This window comes from Capra hircus, chromosome 28, assembly GCF_001704415.2.
Source record: "Capra hircus breed San Clemente chromosome 28, ASM170441v1, whole genome shotgun sequence".
Classification (NCBI taxonomy): Eukaryota; Metazoa; Chordata; class Mammalia; order Artiodactyla; family Bovidae; genus Capra; species Capra hircus.
The window spans coordinates 44,618,149-44,630,615 of NC_030835.1; positions in this window are offsets into that span (position 1 = coordinate 44,618,149).

Here is a 12,467-nt window from a genome sequence, read left to right on the forward strand (position 1 = left end):
TCTTTTGTTTGGTTTGGTGGGCATTTATCCTGTTCCTTTAACCTGTTGGATATTCCTCTTTCTCTTCATCTTGTTTATATTGCTGAGTTTGGGGTAGCCTTTCTGTATTCTGGCAGTTTGTGGAGTTCTTTTTATTGTGGAGTTTCCTCACTGTGGGTGGGGTTTATACAGGTGGCTTGTCAAGGTTTCTTGGTTAGGGAAGTTTGTGTCGGTGTTCTGGTGGGTGGAGCTGGATTTCTTCTCTCTGAAGTGCAATGAAGTGTCCAGTAATGAGTTATGAGATGTCAATGGTTTTGGGGTAGCTTTGGGCAGCCTGTATATTGTAGTTTAGGTCTGTGTTCCTGTGTTGCTGGAGAATTTGTGTGGTATGTCTTGCTCTGGAACTTGTTGGCCCTTGGGTGGTGCTTGGTTTCAGTGTAGTTGTTTGATGAGCTCCTGTCGATTAATGTTCCCTGGAGTCAGGAGTTCTCTGGTGTTCTCAGGACTTGGACTTAAGCCTCCTGCTTCTGGTTTTCAGTGTTATTTTTGCAGTAGTCTCAAGACTTCTCCTTCTATACAGCACCGTTGACAAAACATCTATGTTAAAGATGAAAAGTTTCTCCACAGTGAGGGACACCCAGAGAGGTTCACAGAGTTACAAGGAGAAGAGAAGAGGGAGGAGGGAGTTAGAGGTGACTCAAATGAGATGAGGTGGAATCAAAAGAGGAGAGAGCAAGCTAGCCAGTAATCACTGCCTTATGTATGCTCCACAGTCTGGACCACTCAGAAATGTTCATGGAGTTATACAGAGAAGAGAAGAGGGAGGAATGAGACAGAGGTGGCCAGGAGGATAGAAAGGGGGGAATCAAAAGGAGAGAGACAGATCCAGCCAGCAATCAGTTCCCTAAATGTTTTCCACCATCTGGAACACGCAGAGTTTGGTAGAGAAGAGAAGGGGGAGGGAGGAGACAGAGGCGACCTGATGGAGAAAAAGGAGAGCCCAAAGGGGGAGAGAGCAGTCAAGCCAGTAATCTCGCTCCCAAGTAAATGGGTACTGAAGATTGGGTTCTTAAAGGTACAAAATTGATAACAAATACCAAAAAGCAGAGATTAAAAATCTAGAGTAGAGGTTGGATTTTCAAAACAGCATTATTAAAGAAAAGAAGAAGAAGAAAAAAAAGACAAAGTCACAAAAATTATATCATATATATATATATATATGAAGTTTGCTTTAAAAAATAGGGGTTTTTTTTGCAAAGCAATAATAGGTTATAAAAATGAAAATTAAAGGAGTAATAGAGGATTTAAAATTTTTTTAAAAATTAAAAAAAAGAATGATCATAAAAATAGTAAAAATATATCTAGGACTTTCTCTGGTGTTGTGGGCAGTGTGGGGTCAGTTCATTTTCGGATAGTTTTTTGGTCTGGCTTATATTTGTCAAGATCTATAGGCCCCTTCCTATGTAGTTGGTACTAACTACAGGGTTTTAATCTATTGCACCTGTCACTTCCAAGGTGGTTCCCTCTGTTTTAGCTTCTTCTGTTTGCTGGTCTCTCCAGTGTCTGACTTCTGCCCTGACACAAAGGGGGCCATGGTGGACACTTTTTTAAGGCTCACTTATTCAGTCGTGCTGTGGGGAGGGAGGGACGCTGCAAGCGAATAACACTGGCACACTGGCATGTGCTCACAGTGTCTCAGACATACTGGGCCTGCCCCCACTCACGGTGCATGTGCCCTCCCTCCCGCACTGCTCAGGCTGTAGGTTGCTCCCCCGGGAACTGCCTGAGGCCGGCCCTGGGCTGCATGCACCTCCCAGGTCTAAGCCTCTCAGGTTCAGGCACTTGGGTAGTCCTCAGAAGCACAGACTTGGTTGAGCCTGTGTTTTGTGCCCTTCCCAGGTCTGAGCAGCTCAGGTGATGTGGTGTTTGGCAAGCACGGTTACTGTGACTTATCGCCTCCCCTGTCCCTGACGCTTAGTTTTCTGGGTGTACAACCAGCACACATTTTCAGGTGGATGTTGACAGTCCAGAACCCCAAGAAGTTCTTAGTTAGCAAAGAAGCCTGCTTGCAGTTTGGTAGATAATGTCTCTCTTGGGCTGTGATTGCCCCCTTCCGGCTCTGGCTGCCTGTCACTGGAGGGGGTTGGTCTGCAGCCGGCTATCTCTGTTCAGTCCTTTGTTCTGTGTGCAGGCCTGGCGGTGTCTTAGGTTAGGACTTTTCACGTGGTAGCTATCACTCTGTCTGGTTTGCTAGCCCAAGTTAGTTCACTCAGTTTGCCCTCGGGGCATTCAGGCCAGATCCTTACTCTAAGCAATGCAGCCTGCCCCTCCCTGCCCAGCCCCCACTTGCTAGCAGTGGGTGCAGGCATCTGCGCTGCTTCTCCACTGGGGAAGTTATCGTTGGGCTCGTAATCTGTGGGTTTTAATTATTTATTTATTTTTCCTCCCTGTTATGTTGCCCTCTGTGCTTCCAAGGCTCGCCACAGACTCAGTAGTGAGAATGTTTCCTGGTGTTTGGAAACTTCTCTCTTTTTAAGACTCCCTTCCCGGGCCAGAGCTCTATCCCTACCTCTTTTCTCTCTCTCTCTCTCTCTTTTTTTGTGGTCTTTTATATTTTTTCCTACCTCCTTTTGAAGACAATGGGCTGCTTTTCTGGGTGTCTGATGTCCTCTGTCAGCATTCAGAAGTTGTTTTGTGGAATTTACTCAGCGTTTAAATGTTCTTTTGATGAATTTGTGCAGGAGAAAGTGGTCTCCCTGTCCTATTCCTCCACCATCTTAGGACCGCCCCTCATGTCTCAGCTTTTTAATACACTGTCTATGTTTGTCACTGATAAAGAATCTGCCTGCAATGCTGAAGACCCCGGTTTGATCCCTAGGTCAGGAAGATCCCCTGGAGAAGGGCATGGGAACTCACTCCAGTATTCTTGCCTGGAGAATTCCATGGACAGAGAAGCCTGGTGGGTTACAGTCCATGGAATTGCAAAGAGTTGGACACGACTGAGTGATTATCACAATAGGTTTGTCAAATCTTTCCTTCTAAGGAGCGAGTGTCTTTTAATTTCATGGCTGCAGTCACCATCTTGCAGTGACTTTAGAGCCCAAGACAATAAAGTCTGTCACTGTTTCCACTGTTTCCACGTCTATCTGCAGTGAAGTGATGGGACTGGATGCCATGATCTTAGTTTTTTGAATGCTGAGTTTTAAGCCAGCTTTTTCATTCTCCTCTTTTGCTTTCATTAAGAGGCTCTGTAGTTCCTCTTTGCTTTCTGCCATAAGGGTGGTGTCATCTGCATATCTGAGATTATTGATATTTCTCCTGGTAGTCCTGATTCCAGCCTGTGCTTTATCCAGCCCATTATTTCACCTGATAGATGGGGGTAAAATGGAAACAGTAGGAAATAGATGGGAAAATAGTGGAAAGTGGAAACAGTGACAGACTTTATCTTCTTGGGCTCTAAAATCTCTGCATATGGTGACTGCAGCCATGAAATCAAAGGACGTTTGCTCCTTGGAAGAAAAAATGTGACAAACCTAGATACCATATTAAAAAGCAGAGACAATACTTTGCTGACAAAGGTCTGTATAGCCAAAGTTATGGTTTTTCCAGTAAGCATCAGAAATATGGATATGAGAGTTGGACCATAAAGAAGACTGAGTGCCAAAGAATTGATACTTTTGAACTGTGGTGCTGGAGAAGACTCTTAAGAGTGCCTTGGACAGCAGGGACATCAAAAGAATCAATCCTAAAGAAAACCAATCTTGAATATTCATTAAGAAGGGCTGATGCTGAAACTCCAAAACTTTGGCTACTTGATTTTAAGAGCCAACTCATTGGAAAAGACGCTGATGCTGGGAAAGTTTGAAGGCAGGAGGAGAAGAGGGTGACAGAGGATGAGATGGTTGGATGGGGTCATCGATTCAATGGACATGAATCTGAGGAAACTCCAGGAGATGGTAAATAACAGGAGTCTGGTGTGCTGCAGTTGATGTTTCAAAGAGCTAGACATGACTAGAGAATATTACACCTATTGAAATCAGTCAGGCAGAGTAAGGCAAATACTCTTATGATCTTACTTACATGTAATATAAGTAATTAGAAGTTTTGGATTAGCAGATACAACCACTGTGAATAAAATAGATTAGCAACAAGGACCTACTTTATAGCCAGTATTTTGTAATAACCTATAATGGAAAGGCATCTGAAAAAATACCTGGGTCACTATGATGTACACCTGAAATTAGCACGATATTATACTTCAATTAAATATATATACCTTTGTGTATGTCTCTCTCTGTGTCTTTTAGGGTCAGCAGGCCAGCCCCACAGTGGGGTGACCACCCTTACCTGTCCTCCCCACTCATCTATACAGTTTCACTCACTTTACTCAGAAAGATAGTTTGCAATGGCTCCTAACAAGAGAATCCTCTTATTTTCAATGTTATCTCTTAGTGGTTGTGTGAGATGTTAATATTAGGAGAAGCTGAATGGAGGCTATATTGGAATTCTCTATATTATCTTTTCAACTTAAAAAAAAATCTAAGTTAATACAGTTAGGCCATGAAATAGATGATCATTATGTCAACTGTCTCCTGTAAACTCCTGAGACTTTTGTAAGGGAAAAATGGAATATATTTAATTCAGTTTGCATCAGTTTAACCTAAAGGAGCAAAAGAAAGCTGTTAATAAATTCTCACTTTCAAGTTCAAGTAAACAAGACAATAATGGTTCCATTATTTTAGTTCATGAGAAGGAAAATAGCTAAAAATTACAAGTTTAGATCAGAGACTCTTGAGAGAAAAGTAGTGGAATGGTGATCTATGAAGCCAGATTTTAAAATGAGTGAGGATGTGGGAACATTTTTGTATATAAATAATGGTGTTTTTCAATGAATCTGCATGGCTGAGAGAATACTATTTATAGATGCAGAAATCTGCATATGCTCTTAGGATCTCAAAGAAAATCCAATAATAAGACATCTGGGAATCCATAAATAGAAGACAATGATTTGATACTTTGCTAAAGGAAGCAGGGGTAGGTAAATTAAACACCATGCAGGTGGAGAGCTTAACTGTGATTCAGAGGCAGTAAATAGAATGAACAGTGATCATCATGCATTCATCACCCAGTTTCAGCAGCTCCTGAATTGGTTTCATCGATACCCCTGCCCGCGTGCCCCCTCCCACACTGTTTTGAAGCAAGTCTTCAACAGGTATAATGTCATTTATGTAGATTTTAGTATGTATCTCTAAAAATCCCCTTTAAAAAATAACCATCAGTAGTTTCATTCCCCCCAAATAATAATAATCTCTAATCTCATCAAATACCCAGTTTCTTTTCAAAACTCCAATTAGTTCATATATGTAATAAATGATTTTATTTTCTTACAGTTTGGAGCAAGATATAAAGAAATTCAAACCATTATCATTAGACAGTGTCTTTTAAATGTTTATAATAGACTTTGCCCCCTGAAATTTATTTATTTAAACAATCTAGATCACATTTCCTTAAGTATATCTTCAGAAATGAAGGGAAATTTCCCATCTCAAGTGCATGGAATATAATCTCTGTCCCTTGATTATGAAGCTTACACAAGTGCATTGTTACCAACTTGGGAAGCATGTCCCCAAATTGTGGGGTCTGAAGGGAGAATAAAAAGGAAACCAAACCCTAATCCTGAGCCTATTAGTGCGCTTCTCACATCCTGACCCTAACAGGGATTTTGCTTTAGAAAACGTACCTCTTAAGGAACTTTATTGATCGTAGTACAAAGTTCCACAATTTTTTTTCTTATCATCTTCATTTTGGTCTTGCTTATGTACAAAACCATGCTGGCTCACCTTGTTTTCACTTGTAAGTAGATTTCAATCAGTCTTTAAATCAGGTAAGATTAATTGCTGACACTTGCTGAGCAAGTGGACTATTCTCACCAATAGAATTACCTACCTAGAGCCCACAACTCTATCAGGGCAGGAAGTCTGCCTCAGTGACCAGTGGATGGAAAAGAGCAGGCTGAATGGAAGGGAAACACTGTAAACATCTACTTGTAGGTAGTGAATCTGTTCTACCTCAAGGTGCATCACCCAGGTTAATGTAAAGGACATTTTCCAGGAGTCCAGATTGGTGAGGCAGGAGAGAACTGAGTGAACATGGGCCTATCTGGACCACTGTTCAGACATGGATGTTTCCAGCTTTTCACTGAGCAAGGCTTGCTCAGTTTGGAAAATGGTGAGGAGGAAACTGTTTTTAACTTTGGTATGTCATAGACAGCCTCCCTTCCTGGTGCTCCCTGCTTCCTTTCTGCTCTGACCTAAGTCTGGAAAGGGCCTGGGGCTCAGTCACACTGGGAAACAATATAGAAAGATCAGTGTTTTCACTTTGCACAGGAGCTGGGATTATACTGATCTCAGAGGGAGAGATCCTAATTCCCTGCCCAGGAATTAAACCTGGGGAACCTGGATAAAAACCAAGAGTCCTAGCCACTAGACTACCAGGGACTAGAGGTGAGAAGCAAAAGTGGCCCAGGCTCTTGCCCCTGTTTGTAAGCAAGAGTGTTTCAAGGAGGGAAAAACTAAAAACAGGTCCAACATTTATGATTTGATACATAGCACACTGTATGGGAGGGCACACAGGAAAACAGTTTGTTCATCCAGCTCAGAAGGAGGGCAGAGATACACACCTGGAGAAGAGTGCAGAGTGAGTGAGGAGGAACACAGTCTGGACGTGTTTAAGTCACTTATATAGGACAGCCCTTCTAGGTCTTTGTTTACCTTTGGCCAATTATCTTGTTTCTTTCTTCACACCTGACTGACTAGTCCACGCACCTTCCCAAAGATGTGTGTGCAACTTTCTTTTCAGATGCATCCCCCCATAGAGGCCTATGGGTGCATTTCCACACTTATTATGGGATGGGGTCCCTTCCCTTTTCAACCCCAAAGAAGACTTCCTGAACATGTGCAGACAGGGAAGTCTTCCTTGACCTCAGGGTTGGGCACCTTTTCTCTTTGCTTTAGCAGAACTCAGCTTTTACCACTAGCTTTTTCCTTGGAGTGTCTGGGTAAGAACAAAGCTTGAATTTTACTCTGCTTGACAAATATCAGGTGTCTGGCCCAGAGGCCCACCATCTCCTACCTAAATACTGACAGAGTGGAAATGGTGAGAGGTAGGCATGGACAGAGCAGGAGCGGAGAGGGCCTGAGGGCACATAAGTGAGCAAGGGATTCTTAGCTAGAGTCCTGGCATGAGATCGCAGGGGGTCTCTCATCCAAGCTGTCTTCACCACATGGCCTGTCCAGAAGTGCTGAGAAGCTCCCATGGAGATGATGTTGGCCTGGAGCACGTCATTCACTGTCAGAAATGGTGAAGGCCTTGTCCCTGAGATAGAACTGGGTTTCCAGGAAACACTGTTGAAACAGTCCACTATTTATGAGATCTTAGGCATTGGACATGCTCGCTGAGTATCTCATACAATCAACCTGATCCTTTTTTTATACTTCTTCCTGTGCTTAAAAACTCCAGTGGGCTTTTTGGCTCACTGGAGGTGACTTCATTTCATCTCGTAGTGATGTTAATGGGCAGGTGACAGGTGCTGTCCACTGCACACTGCTCACTTGCTCTTAACAGAGGACTTAGGAGGAGCACGTGGCAGGTGAGAGAGCTCCTTAGCCCTCCGGAGGACAGGGTGGAAGGTGTTTGTGGATGCCTCATTGCAGAAATGTCAACCACAGCCTGGGTTGGGTGGAGGTGTTGGTCACGTGTGTCTGTAGCTGCCACCTTCCACCTGTATTTTCAGTGTCCTCTCCTCCTCCTGTGCTCCCTCTTCTCCTCTCTTTCTCTCTCATCTGCACTCTCACCTTCTCTCGTCTTTCATCTCCCTCCCTCCAATTGCTCTGTGTTTTAGCAAAATTTTCAGACCAGGCTGTTTCTTTAAGGGTGGACCCCTGGCCATCAGTCTGGCCCTGGCTCACATTCTCCCAACCCAGGAGGAGAGGGCATTCTCGAGCTTCTAGAGAAACCCCAGAGAGGAAATTCAGATGAGTTGTATTCATCTTTGGATCAGCCACAGTGGCCAGGGGTTGGTTCTCTGGGGACTGTGATTGGTTCAGCAGTCCTGCAGCCAGAGAGGAGGATTGCCATGAGTGACAACCCCCTTCTTGGCACTGTCACTGAAGTTAGGGAGGAGCAAGTAAATGATACTCTACTAGCCCTAATATATTTATTAAGCCTTTAAAAATAACCTGTGTAACCAGAATGTCTTAGCGTGTCTTAAACTCAAAAGATGCTTCAATGGCATGGCTGAAATTTTTCTTTCTGATCAAGTTTTCCTTGCTTTAATTTGTAATGTACACATTGAATAATATTTTAAGGTTATAAATACTCTATAAAAATCATTACTAACTGTTGTTTGAGTATAGAGTGGTAATAATATATTTTTGGCTTTTTCTGATGACTTATATGATTTAATAAATATATTTCTTGAAATGGTGAGTTTCTAGTCTATGGGGAAAAGGTCTTCTGTCTTTCTAATCAATAGGGTGTGGAAAACACAAGTATTTCTAGATCAGAGTTTTTATTGGCTTCCCAGGTAAGTGTTAGTGGTAAAGACTCCACCTCCAAGGCAGGAAATGTAAGAGACTCAGGTTTGATCCCTGGGTTGGCTAGGTCCCATGGAAAAGGGCATGGGAACCCACTACAGTATTCTTACCTGGAGAATCCCTTGGACAGGAGCCTGGTGGGCTACAGTCCATGGGGTCTTAAAAAGTCAGACATGACTAAAGCGACTTAGCGTGCACACACGCTTGCTGGCTTGAGCCTTAGACAGGCATGGCTTCCAAGTTAGCAAAGTGGAGACAATAATAGCTGTACTGCAGAGAGACTATAACTGAACAAGGTTATTAGAGTATGTAGGGCAGTGTCTCCATGCTCAATATTCAGTGGCTGTTGTCCCTCATTTAATATAAATGACCTCCTGATTATGATGACCCACAAGGTCATGTGACATTCTGACAAGGCATGTTAAGAACATATCTGTAAATGCAAGGCATTATTGTGATGCAGTTGCCTTCTTGTTTGGTAAAATGTCTTGATTCTGAGTCCAAGGATGAACTTATGTTTGAAGATGCTGAAGTGACCTGTCCTTTCTTGGTTTTAAATCATGCTCTACTTCTCTTGATGATTTAGACAGCTGACCCATTGGTTTTGTCTTGAGTCAGAAAAAATTTTTTTTCATGTATGTGGAACTAGGCTTGTACACTTATTAATTAGAGGTCCATGTCCAAAGAAATTTGGACTCATTATTATTGAGCAACACAAAATATAAAAAATAATTTTTTAAAATGTGAGCTTGACTCTGTCCAGAGGATGGGGACAAGCTGACATGAATGCTGCCCAAGCACATTGTCCATGTGTGAGAACCCAGGGGACCCATCTCATCTCCAGGGGGCCATCAGCAGCACCGACCACTCGGGAGGCCCAGGGAGCTCGGGGGATAGGAGCTAGATGACTTAGTGCACAGTGATGGAGGCACTGGTGCTTTTCTTTCCTTTTTTTGTATTAAAATTTTTTGTATTGGAGTATAGTTATTGTGTAATGTTGTGTTAATTTCTGCTATACAGCAAAGTGAATCAGCTATACATGTGTGTGTGTATATGTATGTGTATATATATATAATATCTCCTGTTGACACATGCTTTTCCACAGTGATGGAGGGATCATGGTCCTGGGGAAGACAGTTGTGCCCAAGACAGCTTCATTGCTGGCAAATGCTCTGTTATGGAGAAGGCAATGGCACCCCATTCCAGTGTTCTTGCGTGGAGAATCCCAGGGATGGGGAGCCTGGTGGACTGCCGTCTGTGGGGTTGCACAGAGTCGGACATGACTGAAGCAACTTAGCAGCAGCAGCAGTAGCTCTGTTATAGCTGAACTCGGTCTTTAGGCAGAGTCCAGTTGTGTGACGTGTGGTCATCATCTCATTCCATGTTGAGTTTCCAGGCCCAGGAGACCCTCAGTCATTTGATGGTGACCCTGTCTCTCTGAAGCTGACAGCCTAGCCCTGGTACAGTGTGACGGGCAGGGGGAAGCAACAAGAGGGGATCAGTTCCTCCAGAATTCTGCTGATGCAGATCTGATTAGGAGTGTACCAGGTGGTCCTGGGGGTGAGGGTGTCCTAGACGAGGAGACCAATCTCCAGGAGCCAGGCCTCAAGCCCCATCATGCAGTGAGGTCTGTCACCATTTCATTTGTAGTCAGCTTGAGACATTTTAATTTGCTAAATCAGTGATGGCATTAGGAAGGGTTGCGCTTAAAGTGCTGTCTAACTTGATTTGCTGGTTTAATTTACTCTGAGGAACCAGAAGAAAGGGCAGCTACTCTTCCTCCCACTGCGCAGGCGAGGGGCAGTCAGATCTGGTCTCAACCCCACTGGTCTGTGGTTGGAGGAAAAGTGTCTGTGTTCCCTGCCTTAGGATATTGCACGTTAAACTGAAGGTGCCTCACACACTGTTAACATTCCTTTTTCCATTATTTGTATGCATATGAGCTATGTGTTCAGATTGAAATGGGGTGTCATTAGAATAGAAGGAAGCAACCATTTTCAAAGCAATGAAAAATAAACTTGAGCTAAAGAGACAGACTTACTGTTCTGTAATCATGTGTTCATTGGACACCTAAGTGGAGCTGCCTCTTGGACCTCTACTCAGCATTGTCATACGCAGCAGTATGTGAAGTTGGCCAACCACTTACCCCTTTAATTCAGGCATCAGTTTCTAAAGAAACGGCCCATAAAGAAACCTTCTTCCTAGTTCTGAGCCCTGTAGCAGACGCCTTGGCTGGAAAATGACAAGACAGAACAGTGGCCAGTGGAGCCTGGGAATGTGTAAGGGATGTGACGTATGCTCATTAAAGGAGTAATTCACATGCATTAAGATATAATAGGCAATTAAATTCATGAATTTATTAATTCAGCAAATATTTACATCCTACTCTGTGCTCGGCAAATTTCCTGGCCATGTTTATCTTACCCTCTAGAGAGAGAGGCAGACAATAAAAAAGTGAACACACACATTTTTAAATTATAGGTTGAAATTAGCACTATGAGGAAAGTAAAGAGTGAACCAATTTTGCAGAATGAAAAGCAGAAGAGTTTCATTTAGAAAGTGTGGTCAGAAGAGGCCTTTCTGAAGAGGCAACATTTATGTTGACACCTAAAGAACTTGAGGCTGGTGAGAGGCAGGATGGTGAGCCTGGCTGTCAGAGGTGTGGGAAGGTCACAGAGCCTGACAGAAAAGACTGACTGCTCTCCAGGTCATGAAATGAATCTAAGGGAACAGGCATGGGCCTGACCATTCAGGCCCTTGCAGTCATGCAAAGAGACTGACTTTTATTGTGAGTACAGTAAAAATTCTTGCAAGGCTTTTGAAAGGGAATGGCCTGATGCAATTCATGCACAGAAGAGACTGTTGGGCCAAGTGTGTAGGAGATGGGGGACCATGGTATTGAGAAATGAGTAGGGAGTAACTGAGATGGCCCAGGTGAAAGGTGTGATGCTCTGGACCAGGAAAGGCAGCAAGAGGTGGAAGGAAGTGGACCTTCTGCACACACATTATCTTGAGTTCCTGACTGGAGCAACTTTGGAGGTCAGAAAAGTCTGAGTTTCAGCTGCATCATGACAAGCTTATGTTAACCAGATTTTAGAGATCAGGAAAACAAACTTCCCCCTTTCTTTCTCCTAAAATTATTTACAAAAAGCCATGGCTAAGAAAAGATCTAAGACTGTGGATATCAGAAAATTTATTTTCTAAAACTGAGTTCTCCAAAATTGATGTAAAACTCTAAGGCGAAGGTTAGATGGAAAAAAGTCATTGCACTTGCTTCTTTATCCTATCATGTTTCAAGAGATATTTTTAAATTTTGGGGAAATCCTTTTTCAAAGCCTCATGTTCAAAAATGGAATAAACTCATCCTGAAAGGTCCATCTTTTCTGTCTGGTTCGAGCTTGTCCACAGACATTTTTTGCTTTGGAAAAGGATTTAAACATTTCCGGTGAGTTTGTAGAGACTTATAAAGGTATCTGAGCAATTATTAATTTCTCTTCAGCATTTGCTAAAAAGTTTTTTTGATGTATTAGCAAAGTTTGTAGTAAAACATGTTTGGATCAAAATATGGTACAAGGAGTGAAGATATTTAAAAAAATTACTCATTAGAAATAACATTATGGAGTTTATAAGAGCTGAAAATGGGCTTCCTTGGTGGCTCAGTGGTAAAGAACCCCCCTGTCAATACAGGAGACACAGTTTCAATCCATGGGTTGGGAAGATACCCTGGAGGAGGACATGACAACCCAATCCAGTATCAGTGTCTGGGAAATCGCATGGATAGAGGAGCCTGGCAGTCTACAGTCCATGGGGTCACAAAAGAATTGGACACGACTTAGTGACTAAAAAACAGTGAACTGAAAATAATTCTTAAAGTAAGCTATTCTTTTACCAGCA